This window comes from Peromyscus eremicus, chromosome 17 (genome assembly GCF_949786415.1).
Source record: "Peromyscus eremicus chromosome 17, PerEre_H2_v1, whole genome shotgun sequence".
NCBI classification, from domain to species: Eukaryota; Metazoa; Chordata; class Mammalia; order Rodentia; family Cricetidae; genus Peromyscus; species Peromyscus eremicus.
Genome location: NC_081433.1, coordinates 58,914,060 through 58,929,892, shown reverse-complemented (window position 1 = coordinate 58,929,892; position 15,833 = coordinate 58,914,060). Strand labels below are relative to the sequence as shown.

General features: G+C 41.8%; 1 long non-coding RNA gene across 1 annotated transcript; it reads right to left on the bottom strand.

Annotated features, from left to right (window-relative positions):
• Nucleotides 1-865: 865 nt before the first annotated feature.
• LOC131894657 (uncharacterized) lies at nucleotides 866-14,282 on the bottom strand. Its single transcript, XR_009374982.1, has 3 exons — nucleotides 13,822-14,282; nucleotides 2,761-2,837; nucleotides 866-2,612 (listed from the first exon to the last, which is right to left on the bottom strand). It is a non-coding gene; the product is annotated as an uncharacterized LOC131894657 (long non-coding RNA).
• Between the last annotated feature and the right edge of the window lie 1,551 nt (nucleotides 14,283-15,833).

Genomic DNA, 15,833 nt, shown 5'->3' with positions numbered 1-15,833 from the left:
CAGCATCAACCATCCTTATCCCACTCTACCCTTGCACAAACATGCTTTCCACCAGAGCCATGTGGCCTCTGCTGCAGGCTCCATCCACTCAGGCTCTTCTGAAGCTTCCTCCCAACTGTACTTGGCTGGAGCATCAAAAGACATTCCTTACCCCTTCTCTACCCCCAGGAGGGTCTCCTCAATACTACATTTCATCAGATGGACCTAATGTGCCTTGTTATCCTAAATAAGAGGTGACAAACCTACTCCAATGCTGATAAGTGATGCTGGGATAGGATCCTGAACCCACAAATTCCCTGCATGAGTGCCTGGCAGCCTAAGAGATTTAGCATGTCTATCTCATGTATCTGTCCCTACAGGTCTCCAGACACTTCTCTTTTTTGTTGTAGAGGACCCAGTCCTAATTAATACAACACACAGGGCAGGAAGGACAAACACCAAGTACCGGGGATGGAAAGATGGCTTATTCGTTAAGAGAGTTTGTTGCTCTCCCAGAGTACCCAGAGAACAGATAACAGTCCTGGGTAACTCCAGTTCCAGGTGGAATCTGATGCCCTCTTCTGGTCACTGAGAGATACTAAGCAGGAAAAATACCCATAATACAAATAAAAGAAATCAATCTTAAAGAAACAAACAAATCTCAATGATACAGCATGGATAGTTTTTCCATCATAAAATGGGTATTCACAGAGTAGTTAATGTCATCCACATCCAGGACACCATCCCCAGTGTAGTCCTGAGATCCCTGGCTGGGAACTCTGTGTAGGCCAAGCTGCCTGGAACTTGCAGAGATCCATCTCTGCCTGTGAGTTCTTGGGTTACAGGAGCGTGACAGCAAACCAGACTCAAGAAGGGTCGAAAGACAGAAGAGTGGGAAATTGCTTTTATATTCATAAAAATACAGTCATTTTACTCAATGGAGCTTATAATGACAGTCATTATATATAGTGTACAGAATCAGCAAAATATCAATTCAATGACAAGAACGAAAGAAAGAACAAATAAATAAGAAAACCTCAAACAAAAACAAAGAAAACCAAAAACCAAAGCAAATGAAACACAAGCTAAAACCTCACCAAAAAAATTAAGCTAAGCAATATTCTCTTGCTTTAAATTTAGCAGCAAAGATCTATCTATACCCTGGAGCTGGCGTGGGACATAGGGTAGAAAGGCAGTCATAGACTGTAATAGCCTATCATGACAAGCGTAGTCATGTTTCTTTGGTGCTTTGTAAGTCAAGCCCTCCCAAGGCCAAGGATGAGCTATGTTACATTTAGCTGAAGTTTTCCTGTGTCCTGCCTGGTCCACAGCCACTCAGACTCAAGTAAACAAGCAGAGACTTATACTAATTAAAACTGTTTGGCCAGTATAGGGGGGCCCCAGGCAGTGGGATCGGGACCTGTCCCTAGTGCATGAGCCAGCTTTTTGGAACCTAGTGCCTATGGTGAGACACTTTGTGCAGCCTTAGTGCAGGGAGGAGGGGCTTGGACCTGCCTCAACTGAATGTACCAGGCTCTGCTGACTCCTCATGGGAGGAAACCTTGCCTTGGAGGAGGTGGGAATGGAGGTTGGGGTGGGGGGTAAGGCTGGGGGAGCGAGAGGAGGGAGGACAGAGTAATCTGTGGTTGGTATGCAAAATGAATAGAAAAATCTCTTAATAAAAAATGTATTTAAAAAAAAACTGCTTGGCCATTGGTGAGGCCTACCACTGACTAGCTCTTACATTTAAACTCAGCCCATTTCTCTTAATCTATATGTCACCACATGTTCCATGACTTTACCTGTGTGCCATTACATGCTGCTTCTTGGATGGTGGGTGGGCTGGCATCTCTCTCGGCCTTCTTCCTGTCACTCCCTTTGAATTTGCCACCTGCCTCTAAGCTGCCTTGTCATAGGCCAAACTGCTTTACTTATCAACCAATCAGAGCAACACATATTCACAGCATACAGAAAGACATTCTCCCATCACTTCCCCTTTTCTGTCCAAACAAAAGGAAGGTTTTAACTTTAACCTAGTAAAATTACATATATCAAGCAAGAATTACAATTATAGTATCTAGTCTATTTGTATTTTGTAAAATTAAAGAAAATATTTTATCTATCCTATATTTGTGAGTCCAAAATTTCATATCTACCTTATCTCTTATCATAACCAATGAAAACCATATTATAACTATCTAGGTTTCAAATACATCAAAAATCTCAGAAGGATATAATAGTACCTAAGAAAACAGGAAGAACATTGTAAGAAACTTCCAAAACTCTGGAAAAGACAGAGACAGCTGCCTGCCTGGACAGTCATCAAAGTTCCTCTGCAGTGTTGGGGCATCCATTCTTCAGCCCATAGGCCTAGTCTCTCATTCACTTTTCCCTGTGTCCTGTAGAATATCTGGCAGTCTCCTCTGAGAAGCAGGAACCTGAAGGACCATCTCGCCTTGCAAAGTTCAGTGGTCACCTTCCTATGGGTCCTGCATGTCCAGTCGATACAACATTTTGTCAAGCAGTCCGGGCAAGAACAGTTTCTTGACCAAATGGCTACTTTTGCCAAGAAGAAGATAAACTCCACATGGAATGTCTTCAATACCCATCCTCTTCTCTGAAGTAAATTGGTCCTGCAAGGAGCAAACATGTCTCACTGTCCAGAAAGTCTAAATTTTTTTATTAAGAATTTTTTTTCATTCATTTTACATACCAATCAAAGACCCCTCTCTTCCCTCCTCCCCCAGCACCCCCCTCCCAACATACCCCTCTCACTCTTACCCACACAAAGGCAAGGCATCCCATGAGGAGGCACGTCAAGTAGAGGCAAGTCCAAGTATGGTGATATTTTATTTGTACTGAAATGTGATTTTATTTGTATGTTAATAAATAAAGTTGCCTGGGGGTCAGAGCTAATAGCAAGCCGTAGCAGAAGCCAGGCAGAGGTGGCGCACACCTTTAATCCAAATCACATGAACATTCTGTGTGTTCAAGGATAGAGCCAGCATGGAGACACACACCTTTAATCTCAATACCAACCATAGAAGACCTGGAGGTCTGTATAGACAGGCAGTGATGAGGAGGTCATGTGGTTGTGTTTACAACCAATGAGAAAGCAGAACAGAAAGTCGATAAAAAGACAGATACATAGGAAGTAGGTCTCTTGCTGAGGGGAAGAAAGCAGTGGCAAAAAGGGTAAGAAGGCAGTTTTAAGTCTCAGCTCTCAGCTACTGCTCTGACCTCTTGGGCTTTTAACTCTGCCTTTGGCTCTCTGTGTTTCTTATTTAATAAGACTGTTCATCTACATCCAAGCCTTTCCACTTGCCTCAAGACTGCAAGAGGTGTCCCATCATAGGTAGTGGGCTCCACAAAGCCCACTGGTGCACCAGATGGATTCTAATCCTACCACCAGGGGGCCCCCAAGCAGATCAAGCTACACAACTGTCTCGCCAGGCAAAGGGCCTAGTCTAATCCCATGTAGGCTCCACAGCCATTGATCCAACTTTCATGAATTCCCTCTAGCTTGGTTTGGTCATCCCTGCATGTTTCCCCATCATGATCCTGATGCACTTGCTTATAGAATCCCTCTTCTCTCTCTTTGATTGGACTCCTAGACTCTGTCAAGTGATTAGTTGTGGATCTCTGCATCTGCTTCCATCAGTCATTGGAGAAAAGTTATGTGATGACCATGAGGGTATTCACTGGTCTGATCTCTGAGGTAAGCCAGTTCAGTTCAGGCACCCTCTCCACTTTTGCTAGTAGCCCAGGCTGGGGTCATCCTTGGGGATTCCTGGCAACTTCCCTAGCACCAGGTTTCTCTCTATCCCCATGATGTCTCTCTCTCTCTCATGGTATCTCTTTCATTGCATTCCCCCTACCTCCCTTTTTCAGCCTAACCATCCCATTCCCTTATGTTCTCATTCCCTATCCCCTATCCTCCATTGCCCACCCCTCATCCTCAGTTTACTCGTGGATACCTATTACTCCTTCCCAAAGTGGTCCATGTGTCCCTCTTTGGGTCTTCTCCGTTAGTTAGCTTCTCTGGAGTTCTGGGTTGTTGCCTGATTACCCTTTGCTTTACATCTAGTATCCATTTATGAGTGAGTACACACCATATTTGTCCTTCTGAATCTGGGTTACCTCACTCAGGATGATATGTATTCCATTGTGTATATGTACCATGTTTTCTTAATCCATTCTTCAGTTGAGGGGCATCTAGGTTGTTTCCAGGTTCTGACTATTACGAACAATGCTGCTATAAACATAGTGGAGCATGTGTCCTTGTGGTATGATTGAGTATTCCTTGGGTATATGCCCAAGAGTGGTATAGCTGGGTCTTGAGGTAGATTGATTCCCCATGTTCTGAGAAACTGCCATACTGATTTCTATAATGGTTGTACAAGTTTGCATTCCCACCACCAGTGGAGGCGTGTTCCCCCTGCTCCATATCCTCTCCAACATAAACTGTCCGCAGTGCTTTTGCTCTTAGCCACTCTGACAGGTGTAAGATGGTAACTCAGAGTCAGTTTGATTTGTATCTCCATGATGATTGAGGATGCTGAGAAATTCCTTAAATGCCTTTTGGCCATTTGAAATTCTTACTTTGACAATTCTCTGTTTAGCTCTATAACCCATTTTTTAATTGGATTGTTTGTTATTTTAATGTCTAGTTTCTTAAGTTCTTTATATATTTTGGAGATCAACCCTCTGTCAGATGTGGGGTTGGTGAAAATCTTTTCCAATTTTATAGGCTGTCATTTTGTCTTATTTATTGTGTCCTTTGTCTTACAGAAGCGTCTCAGGTTTAGGAGGTCCCATTTACTAATTGTTGTTCTCCGTGTCTGTGCTACTGGTAGTGTACTTAGGAAGTGATCTCTTGTGCCAACGTGTTTAAGATTATTTACTACTTTCTCTTCTATCAGGTTCAGTATAACTGGTTTTACATTGAGGTCTTTGATCCACTTGGACTTGAGTTTTGTGCATGGTGATAGATATGGGTCTATTTGCAATCTTCTACATGTTGATATCCAGTTATGCCAGCACCATTTGTTGAAGATGTTTTCTTTTTTCCATTGTACAGATTGTAGGCTTTCTGTAATTTTTGTTGTTATTGAAGTCTAACTTTAAGCCATGGTGGTCTGATAAAATAGAGGAAGTTATTCCAATTGTTTTGTATCTGTTAAGATTCACTTTAAGATTCACTTTGTGACCGAGTATGTGGTCAATTTTAGAGAAGGTTCCATAGGGTAGAAGAAGGTATATTCCTTTTTGTTAGGGTGGAATATTCTGTAGATATCTATAACTCCATTGAGTCATAATGTCTGTTAGTTCCCTTATTCCTCTGTTAAGTTTTAGTCTGGCAGACCTGTCCACTGGTGAGACTGAGATGTTGAAATTTCCCACTACTATTGTGTGGAGTTTGATGTGCAATTTAAGCTTCAATAATGTTTCTTTTTACAAATGTGGGTGCCCTTGTATTTTGGGCACAAATGTTCAGAACTGAGACTTCTTCTTGTTGGGTTTTTCCTGTGATAATTACGTAATGTCCTTCTTGATCTCTTCTGAGTAATTTTAGTTTGAAGTCTATTTTGTTAGATATTAGGATAGCTACACCAGCTTGCTTCTAAAGTCCATTGATTAGAAAAGTCTTTTCCCAGCCTTTTACTCTGAGGTAGTGTCTGTCTTTGAAGTTGTATGTTTTTTGTATGCAGCAGCAGGATGGATCCTGTTTTCATATCCATTATGTCAGCCTGTGTCTTTTTATAGGCAAGTTGAATCCATTGATATTAGAAGATATTAATAACCAGTGATTGTTAATTCTTGTTGTTTTTGGTTGTAGTGTTGTGTTTTTCCCTTCTTTGGTATTTATTTGTGTGCAATTGTCTATTGCCTGTGTTTCGTGGGTGTATCTAACTTCCTTGGGTTGGATTTTTCCTTCTAGGGCTTTCTGTAGGGCTGCATTTGTGGATACGTATTGTTTAAATCTGGTTTTATCATGAAATATTTTGTTACTCCATCTATGGTAATTGAGAGTTTTGCTAGGTATAATAGTCTAGGTTGGCATCCATGGTCTCTTAGTGTCTGCATAATGTCTGTCCAGGACCTTCTGGCTTTCAGAGTCTCCATTGAGAAGTCAGGTGTTATTCTGACATGTCTGCTTTATATGTTTCTTGACCTTTTCCTTGCAGTTCTTAATATTTTTTCTTTATTCTGTATGTTTGGTGGTTTGATTATTATGTGGTAAGGGGATGTTTTTGGAGGGTCCAGTTTATTTGATGTTCTCTAAACTTCTTGCATCTTCATAGGCATTTCTTTCATTATGTTGAAAAAGTTTTCTTCTGTGATTTTGTTGAATATATTCTATATGCCATTTAGCTGGTATTCTTTTTGTTCTTCTATCCCTATTTTTCTAAGGTTTGGTCTTTTTATGGTGTCCCAGATTTCCTGGACATTTTGTGTTATGACTTTGTTGGCTTTAATGCTTTCTTTGTCTGATGAATCTGTTTCCTCTACTGTATTTTCAATGCCAGAGATTCTCTCTTCCATCTCTTGTATTCTGTTGTTTATGCTTATAATCATCTGTAGTTCCTATTCATTTACTCAGATTTTCCATTTCCAGCATTCCCTCAGTTTGTGTCTTCTTAATGCCTCTGTTTCAGTTTTCAAGTCTTGAACTGTTTCCTTCACCTGTTTAATTACTTTTCTTAGTTTTCTTGGCTTTCTTTTAAGGAATTTATTGATGTCTTCTAATTTTTTGGGTTTTTTCCCCCTCGATTTCTTTAAGGAAATTTATTCATTTCCTCTTTAAAGTCCTCTACCATCTTCTTTTTTATAAATATTTTTATTTTATAATTAATTTAATTTTACATATCAGCCATTGATTCTCCCATCCCTCAGACGTCCCCCCAAATCCACCCCCTATTCCCACCTCCTCCAAGGCAACATCTCCACTAGGGAGTCAGCCCAGCCTGGTAGACTATGTTGAGGCAGGTCCAGTCCCCTCCTCCCTGCACCAAGGCTGAGCAAAGGTTCCCAGCATAGGCCCTAGGTTCCAAAAAGCCAGCTCATGTACCAAGAACAGGTCCTAGTCCCACTGCCTGGGGGCCTCACAAACAGTTCAAGCTCATCAACTCTCTCACTTATCCAGAGGGCCTAGTCCAGTTCCATGGGGGCTCCTCAGCTATTGGTTCACAGTTCATGTGTTTCCACTAGTTTGGTTATTTGTCCCTGTGCTTTTTCCAATCATGGTCTCAATATCTCTTGCTCATATAATCCCTCCTCTCTCTTGCCGATTAGACTCCGGGAGCTCCACCTGGGGCTTGGCCATGGATCTCTGCATCTGCTTCCATCAGTCACTGGATGAGAGTTCTATCATGACAGTTAGGGTGTTCGGCCATTCTATCACCAGACTAGGTCAGATCAGGCTTTCTCTCAACCACTGCCATTAGTCTACAGTGGAGGTATCTTTGTGGATTTCTGGGGACCTCTCTAGCACTCTGCTTCTTCCTATTCCCATGGGGTCTTCATTTATCATGTTATCTCTTTCCTTGTTCTCCCACTCTGTTCATGATCCAGGTGGGAACTCATGCTCCCCTAAGCTCTCTTTCCCCTGACCCTTGCCATCTAGTACCCCCCTCATCCCCAGTCTTCTCATGTAGATCTCATCCATTTCTCTGTCATTGGGTGATTCCTGTGTCTTTCTTAGGGTCCTCTTTACTAGGTAGCCTCCTTGGAGTTGGGAGTTGCAGTCTGGTTATCCTTTGCTTTATATCTAGTATCCACTTATGAGTGAGTACATACCATCTTTGTCTTTCTGAGTCTGGGTTCCCTCACTCAGGATGATTTTTTTCTGTGCTGAGTAGTACTCCATTGTGCATATGTAACACATTTTATTTATCCATTCTTCAGTTGAAGGGCATCTAGGTTGTTTCCAGGTTCTGGCTATTACAAATAATGCTGCTATGAACATATTTGAGCATGTGTCTTTGTGGTATGATTAAGAATTCCTTGAGAATATGCCTAAGAGTGGAATAGCTGGGTCTTGAGGGATGTTGATTCCCAATTTTCTAAGAAAGCGCCATATTGATTTCTAAAGTGGCTGTACAAGTTTGCATTCCCACCAACAGTGGAGTTTTCCCGTTCCTCCACATCCTCTCCAACATAAGCTGTCTTTTTTATATTAGCCATTCTGATGGGTGTAAGATGGTATCTCAGAGTAATTTTGATTTGCATTTCCCTGATGACTAAGGATGTTGAGCAATTCCTTAAATTCCTTTCAGCTGTTTGAGCTTTTTCTGTTGAGAATTCTGTCTTCAGTTGGGTTCCATTGGTTCACATGTCAGTTTTTATGCCAGTACCAAGCTGTTTATATTACTGTAAATGGAGAGAAACTCAAAGAGATTCTACTAAAATCAGAAACAAGACAAGGCTGTCTGCTCTCCCCATACTTATTCAGGGTAATTGTAGCCTCATAGAAGGAGTTTGGTAATGTTCCTTCTATTTTTATTGTGTGGAACAATTTAAAAAGTATTGGTATTATCTCTTCTTTGAAGATCTGGTAGAATTCTGCATTGAAACCATCTGGTCCTGGGCTTTTTTTGGTAGGGAGACTTTTAATGACTGTTTCTATTTTCTTAGGGGTTATTGGTCTATTTAAATAGTTTATCTGGTCTTGATTTAACTTAGGTATGTGATACCTATCCAGAAAATTATCCATTTCTTTTAGATTTTCCAGTTTTGTGGAGTACAGGTTTTTGAAGTATGACCTGATGGTTCTCTGGATTTCCTCAATGTTAGTTTTTATGTCTCCCTTTTCATTTCTGATTTTGCTAATTTGTATGCTCTCTGTCTGCCTTTTGGTCAGTTTGGATAAGGGCTTGTCTATCTTGTTGTTATTCTCAAAGAACCAACTCTTTGTTTCATTGATTCTTTGTATTGTTCTCCTTGTTTCTATTTTATTGATTTCAGCTCTCAATTTGATACTTTCCTGGCATCTATTCCTCCTGGGTGACTCTGCTTCTTCTAATTCTAGAGCTTTCAGATGTGCTGTTCAGTCACTAGTGTGAGATTTCTCCAACTTCTTTCTGTGGGCAGTTAGTGCTATGAATTTTCCTCTTACCACTGCTTTCATAGTGTCCCATTAGTTTGGGTACATAGTACATTCATTTTTATTGAACTCTAGGAAGTCTTTAATTTCTTTCTTATTTCTTCCTTGTTGAGCATTATTCAGTTTCCATGACATTTTAGGCTTTCTGTAATTTTTGTTGTTGTTGAAATCTAACTTTAAATCATGGTGGTCTGATAGAACACAGGAGGTTATTCCAACTCTTTTTTTCTCACATAGTTGAGATTTGCTTTGTGACCTAGCAAGTGGTCGATTTTAGAGAAGGTTCCGTGGGTGCTGAGAAGAAGGTATATTCTTGTTAGGGTGGAATGTTCTCCAGATATTGATTAAGTCCATTTGAGTCATGACATCAGTTAAGTCTCTTATTTCTCTTTTAAGTTTTGAGCTGGCAGGTCTGTGCAGTGGTGAGAGTGGGATGTTGAAGTCTCCCACTATTAATGTGTGGGGTCTAATGTATGATTTAAGCTTTAGTAATGTTTCTTTTACATATGTGGGTGCCCTTGTATTTGGGGCATAAATGTTTAGAATTGAAACTTCATCTTGGTGGATATTTCCTGTGATAAGTATGTAATGTCATTCTCCATCTCTTTTGATTGATTTTAGGTTTAAGTCTATTTTGCTGGATATTAGGAGAGCTACACCAGCTTACTTCTTAAGATCGTTTGATTGGAAAGACTTTTCCCAGCCTTTTATTCTGAGGTAGTGTCTGTCTTTGAAATTGAGGTGTGTTTCTTGTATGCAGCAGAAAGATGGGTCCTGCTTTCATATCCATTCTGTTAGTCTGTGTCTTTTGTTTTGTTTTGTTTTTTGTTTTTCAATACAAGGTTTCTCTGTGTAGTTTTATGCCTTTCCTGGAACTCACTTTGTAGACCATGCTGACCTTGAACTCACAGAGATCTGCCTGCCTCTGCCTCCCAAGTGCTGGGATTAAAGGCATGTACCACCACCGTCTGGCTAGTCTGTGTCTTTTTATAGGGGAATTAAATCTATTGATATTAAGGGATATTAATGAGCAGTGATTGTTAATTCCTGTTATCTTTTGGTGGTAGTGTGGGTGTATTTCTCTTCTTTGGGGTTTATTGCTGTGGGGTTATCTATTGCCTATGTTTTGTGGGTGTATCTGACTTCCTTAGATTGGAATTTTCCTTCTAGTGCTTTCTGTAGGGCTGGGTTTGTGGATAAGTATTGTTTAAATATGGTTTTGTCTTAGAATGTCTTGTTCACTCTGTCTATCATGACTGAAAATTTTGCTCAGTATATTAGTCTAGGCTGGCATCCATGGTCTCTTAGTGTTTGTATTACATCTGTCTAGGTCCTTCTGGCTTTCAAAGTCTCCATTGAGAAATCAGGTGTTATTCTGATGGGTTTGCCTTTATAAGTCACTTGGCCTTTTTCCTTTGCTGCTCTTAATATTCTTTCCTTATTTTGTATGTTTAGTGGTTCAATTTTTATGTGTTGAGGGGACTTTTTGGGGGGGTCTAGTCTGTTTGGTGTTCTATAGGCTTCTTGTATCTTCATAGATATTTCCTTCTTTAAGTTGGGCAAGTTTTCTTCTACGATCTTGTTGAATATATTTTCTGTGCCTTTGAGTTGGTATCCTTCGCCTTCCTCTATCCCTATTATTCTTAGGTTTGGCCTTTTCATGTTGTCCCAGATTTCTTTGACATTTTGTGTTATGACTTTTTTGGCTTTGGTGTTTTCTTTGACTGATGAATCCATTTCCTCTATTGTAACCTCTACACCAGAGATTCTCTCTTCTATCTCCTGTATTCTGTTGGTTATGCTTACATCTGTGTTTTCTGTTCGTTTACTCAGATTTTCTATTTCCAGCATTCCCTCTGTTTGTGTTTCTTCATTGTTTCTATTCCCCTTTTCAGGTCTTGAACTGTTTTCCTCAACTGTTTCATTGCTTTTTAATGGTTTTCTTGGCTTTCTTTAAGGGATTTATTGATTTCTTGCAATTTTTGTTTGTCTTTTCCTCAATTTCTTTAAGAGAATTTTTCATTTTTTCTTGAAAGGCCTCTAGCATCTTCATGAAGCTATTTTTAAGTTCATTTCTTCTGCTTCTTCTACCTTGTGATGTTCAGGTCTTGCTGTTGGAGGAGGGCTAGGTTCTGGTGATGCCATATTGCTCTTTATGTTGTTGTACATTTGCCTTGATGTCTGCCTATCTCCTCCTCTAATAGGTGCAAGAGGTGCCTGTATCTGAGTGAGCTGCTACTGATCCACTCTGTGCTTGTTGTGTCTGTGTCTCAGGGGTCCAATCTTAGCTCTTGGTCTAATTGGAGCTGGCAGATTCTGTATCTCAGGGAGCTGCTCTTGGCCCAATCTAAGGTAGCTGATTCTGTGACTCACAGAGCCACTCTGGTCTTATTAGGTCTCTTGGTCCAGTCAGAGCTGATAGATTCTGTGTCTCAGGAAGCCTCTCTTGGTCCAATGAGGATGGCACATTCCCTGTGTCAGGAAGTTATTCTTGGTCCAATGAGAGATGGCAGTTTGGTTTCCCTGTCTCAGGAAGTTACTGAGGTCACAAGCAGATGGGTATTGGGGCAGGGCATGGAACTTGTAGATTGCAGAGTCCAATGGGAGGTTTTGGTGAGGGGGGCCTTCCTGTAGGAGTTTTCCCTGCCTGCTGGCAACTGGGGCAGTGTTGGGTGGGGGTTCCTGGAGACTGGGTCATGAAGCTACTTTTAATGTCACTTTCTTCTGCTTCTTCTATATTGTGACGATCAGGTCTTGCTGTTGGAGAAGGGCTAGATTCTGGTGACACCATATTGCTCTTTATGTTGTTGTATGTATTTTGCATTGAAGTCTGCCCATCTGTTCCTCTAACAGGTGCAATAGGTGTCTGTGTCTGAGCAAGCTGCTACTGGTCCACTCAGTGCTTGTTGTGTCTGTGTCTCAGGGGGTCCCTCTGGGTCCAATCTTAGCTCTTGGTCTAATTGGAGCTGGCAGATTCTGTATCTCAGGTAGCTGCTCTTGGCTCAGTCCAAGCTAGCTGATTCTCTGATTTAGAAAGTCACTCTTGGCTTTATCAGGGCTCTTGGTCCAGTCAGAGCTGGTGGGTTCTATTTCTTAGGAAGCCTCTCTTGGTCCAGTGAAAGCTGGCAGATTCTGTGTCTAAGGAAGCCACTCTTGGTCCAATGAGAACTGGCAGACTGTGGTCACAGGCAGATGGGTATTGTAGATTGTAGGGTCCCATGTGGTGTTTTTGTGGAGGAGCCTGGCCATGGGAGTTTTCCCTGCTGACATGCCAGACTATTTCAAACCTACAGGAGAAAGGGATCTGGGACACAGGACTGGTGGGGACCTGCTTTGTCAGCTATTCAGCTTGGGACATTCCCTGAATTCCCAAGGAAGAAGACTCAGAGTGCATCTGGCTTGGATTTTTTTCTCTTCCATTAAAACTGCTAGAAGTTGAACTGGGAAATACATACTGTGCAAGACTAGAAAAAAACAGCACCTTTCTCCAGTAGTCCAGAAATAAAAACAAACAAGCAAACAAACAAATGGAAAACAGCACAGCAATGTCTAAATCACAGTTCAGGAGATATATGCATGTCCTTAATTAGATACCAGGTGACTGTGGGCAAGCTGATAACTGTGTGGAGGCCTTCTAAAGGAGACAATACAACACTGTAGTAAAGGCTCTGATTAGTCCTACAGCACAGAAACATACCTGGGTTCAATTTGTTAACCTTTATACCTGCTCATAACCAGAGAAACCTTCTCACAGGAAACCCACACACACTGCAGACAGCCTGTAATCAACAGGAGTGTGCTGCATGCAAGTCTGCCCAAGAGTAGGAACATATCTCTAAAGTGATATTCTTAAGAAAATAAAGCAGGAGGATGCATCATCCTCCACAACTGATCCATCCCCTGCTAGGTTTGGGGCTATAATAGGAAGATTTGTGGGCAGACCTAAGGGACAAGATATGCAGAACATACTAGAGATCTCAGAAGGGGAACACAATTCCTCAGATACACTGAATATCAAACATATTGTCTCCGGGACAGAAGTATTTGTTGACTGAGGTGGAAAAGCACACAGAAGTGTTCCTTCCCTGGCATTTCTGAGAGTCATGCTTATCAAGAAAAACTGAAAAGGACAGAGATCCAGCTACAGGGGATCCTCTTGTCTCCACCCTCTCCTCTCAGCCTGGGCTCCTACCTCATCTCAGAAACATCAAAATGATACTGCAGCTTTACTGCCACGTCCTTTTGCTGCAGGACCTTCTGCTTCAGTGAGTAATAAAGTTTTTCCCAGGAAACTAGAAAATTTCTACAACCAAAAGCCAAAATAAACCTTTTGTCTCTGTAAGGGGATTGTACAAGGGATTTTGTTCCAGCTACAGAAGGCTGGCTAACTAATGGCCAAATGATTGCATGTATTACTTCATGGTGAACAATATTCCATGGAAGGGCTCAACCACATTGTACTTTTTCACTCATTGATGATGAACATCTGGATAGTTTCTGCTTCAAGACTGCTCTGAGAAATGATGCTCCCATACTGGGGTCCCCTAATTTCTCTGTGGACACATAATTATTATTTTAGAATCACTGAGTCACCTGGAAACTGCAGTTCAAATTCCAAAAAAAAAAAACTGTAGCATGAATCTTAAAAGTTCTGATTAATAAAATCAAACCTGAAGCCAGTTATTGGGGTGAACACTGGATGATCAGAGAGACAGAACAAGCCACAGCTATCTCACCTTGCCAATTCCTCAGCTGGTTCTGTTTCCTCAGACTGGAAGCTTCTGTGTCCTCATCCCAATGGCTCTCAGCTGAACTGCTGCTAGAAGCCTGAATGCTTAACCAGCCAAACAATTAACCAGGCAAATGCTCAACCAGCCAAATGCTTAACCAGCCAAATGCCTCTAGTTTCTGGTCTCCACGCCTTATATATCTTTCTGTTTTTGCCATCACTCCCTGGGATTAAAGGCTGGCTTTCTGGGATTAAAGGCATGAGTCACCATGCTTGGCTGTATCCTTGAACAGATGGATTTCTGCCTCTGGAATGCTAGGATTAAAGGTGTGTGCTACCACTGCCTAACTTCTATGTTTAATATTGTGGCTGCTCTGTCTCTGACCCCAGATAAGTTTATTAGCATGCACAATATTTAGGAGAATACAATACCACAAAAAACTGTATAAAGTTTCTCAGAGGGCTATACCATTTTGCACCGCCAGCTATGTGTGAGGGTCTTCATCTCCTGACACTCCATGAGGCCAATTTTAACTCATTATGAAGAAATTTGAAATAAAAGTAGTTTCTGAGTGCTGCAGACACAACATGGAGTGAGTGCTTTAGACTATGATGGGCCCAAGTAGGCAGCTCTTAGACAGCCCTATTCTCAAACCACAGCTTGGCTAGGGGACTTCTGCTGGACTGAAATAAAATCACAACCATGCTGAAATCCAGAATCTCTAAGAATACAATTCAGGCCAAGCTCTAAGGCCAAGATTAACTGAGCCAAGTTTCAGCAAAAGTGGAAAGAAGATGGTAGAATGTAACAAAGCAGGGTGCAGGAAAGACATAGCAAGTTACCTGACCACACAGTGGGCAGTCCCCATTCAGCCAAAGTCAAGAAGGGACACATACCCACAGCCAGCCTTTCTTGACTCATGCCCCTTGATTTACCTCAGCAGCTGCCTCCACCTCACCTTCAAGTACGCATTCCTTCAGTTTCCTCCAAAGGGTTTCTTAGCAGATAAATATTTTGCCTCTACAAACACCTGAAAATCTTTGAATTTACAGTAGGTTTTGTGTCCTTTTATTCTAGGGAGCTGGGTGTACATGAGATGTTTGATGGATATAAAGTGGTACTAACCAGAGGGTGCATAGAGCTTTCTCATTAAAGATGGTCTCCATCTCATACCCAGTGAAGCCTGCCCCTAGGACCCATCACTGGGCCCCAGCCATTCCCCGGGAACAACCACCCAACTCAGACCCAATTGCCGGCCAGCAGGCAGGGCTCCTACGGGAAGGCTCTCCCTTCACCAAGACCTGTCAGTGGACCCTGCAATCTACACACCCTGCCCCCATTCCCATTGGCCCAAGATCCCAGCCACTTCCTGAGGCTTGGAAACCAACCCCAAGCTCTCATCAGGCCTAGAGAGAGAGCTCTCATTGGACAAAGAGCTGTCATTGGACCAAGTGTAACCTCAGCAGACAGGGAATCTGCCAGCCCTCATTAGACCAAGAGTGGCTTTCTGAGAAGTAAAATCTCCCACCTCTCATTGGAAGAAGAGAGGCTTCCTGAAACACAGAATCAGTCAGCTCTGACTGGACGAAGAGCCCTGATAAGACCGAGAACGAATCTGTGAGTCACAGAATTAGCTTGCATGGCTTGACCCAAGAGCAACTCCTTGAGATGCAGAATCTGCCTGCACCAATTAGACCAACAGCTAAGATTAGACCGAGAAGGGCCCCCAAGACACAGTCACAACAAGCACAGAGTGGACAAACAGCAACTTAATCAGACACAGGCACCTCTTATACATATTAGATGAGGAGATGAACAAATGTCAAGGCAGAAGTACATACAACAACATAAAGGGCAATATGGCATCACCAGAACCTAGCCCTCCTCCAACAGCAAGACCTGAACATCACAATGTAGAAGAAGCAGAAGAAAGAGACGTTAAGAATACTATCAGGAAGATGCTAGAGGCCATCCAAGTAAAAATGAAAAATGAAATTGAGGAAAAGACAAATAAAAAA